The following is a 1,350-nucleotide window of genomic DNA, read 5'->3' on the forward strand; positions in this document are numbered from 1 at the left end:
ATCCCGGCACCACCGGATAAATGCACCGATTAATAAATAACGCAGAGTCGGGGGAAGATGAGCAGCAGCCCCTGCGGAAGAGCGAGGAGAAGATGAGCGCTCGCCCGTCCCTGCTCCCGCCGCCCTTGTCCGGGGCACCCTGGGGGCTCACCCCACCTCTGCGAAGCGCTGCGCTTTGCCACTTCCCCCCGGCACGCCGAAGGACGGCGGTTCTGCTCTTCCTGCCGCTTCTGTCGGTGGGCACGGAGCCGGGCGGGTGACGCTTGGCCCGATGGAGATGGGGCCGCGGGGGCTCTTGGGGGCGCAGTTCCCCTGCTCTGCGGGCGGCGGTGGCTCTGCTCGGGTCTGCCGGTACCACCGGGACTACCGGGCTGCCCCTCTGATCAGCGCTCCTGGGGCTACCCTCGTTCCGGGACTGTCCCTGTACTACCGGGACCAACGATGCCGCCGGGTGTATCCCTCGGCCCGGGCTACCGATATTGCGGAGCTATCGGGGATGCGGAGGGCACTGCCGGGGCTGCCCGTGCCGCTGGGCCGCCGGACTGGGTAGAAGTCCCGAGGTTTCTGGTGCTTCCTGGGCTGCTCCCGCCTGCGGCAGTACCCGCGGTGTCGGGGAGCAGGGAGCGAGGAGGGGGAAGGCTCTCACCGGAGGACGCTTCCCTCCCTTTGTGGATCTGAGAAGCAAACTTCAAAGTCGCCCCGGCTTCCCCGCGGGGTACGGGGAGGAGGGAGCGGCACCCCGGAGAATGCCTGGGGGAACAGGCGGGGGACCCTGGAAGGGCTTGGGGTGTGTTTGAGCCCTTTAGTATTTTATTTTTCTGGGTTTGGTTTTGGTAGGTTTTTTGTTTGGTTTGGGTTTTTCCCCCCGCTTTCTCCTCATTTCGCACCACTCCCGAAATACGCATTTCCATCTGGGTGTAAAACTCTGCCGAAAACGAACGAAGCCGGGATTTATAGTAGCAGACAAATATTATTCCTTGGAGGATACTTAAGGAAGTGGAGTTGCCGTAATTGCTTTCTTGATTTATTGTTTGCTGCTCGGGAAGAGAAAAGCGGCGACCGTACAACGTGTTGTTCCGATGTAAAACCAAATGGCCCATGGCTGAAAGGATTATAGATTTTTATCTCCAGAATATGTCAGGCATGAGCCCATATGTAGCAGCGGAGCCCTGAGGGTGCCCAGTGCTCTACGCCCAGAGCCGGGGAGGTTGTGAGGGGGGGAGACTTCTCCGGGGGAGAGGAGGGGGTAAGGTCTGACACTTTTTCTTGTTGTTGTTGTTGTTGTGTTAATGACACCGTGGAATGAGTTAGCTGGAGGCCAGCGGTTCTGTCATCTATAGCCTTCTCCAC

The sequence above is a fragment of the Parus major genome, chromosome 1, assembly GCF_001522545.3.
Source record: "Parus major isolate Abel chromosome 1, Parus_major1.1, whole genome shotgun sequence".
Taxonomy (NCBI): domain Eukaryota; kingdom Metazoa; phylum Chordata; class Aves; order Passeriformes; family Paridae; genus Parus; species Parus major.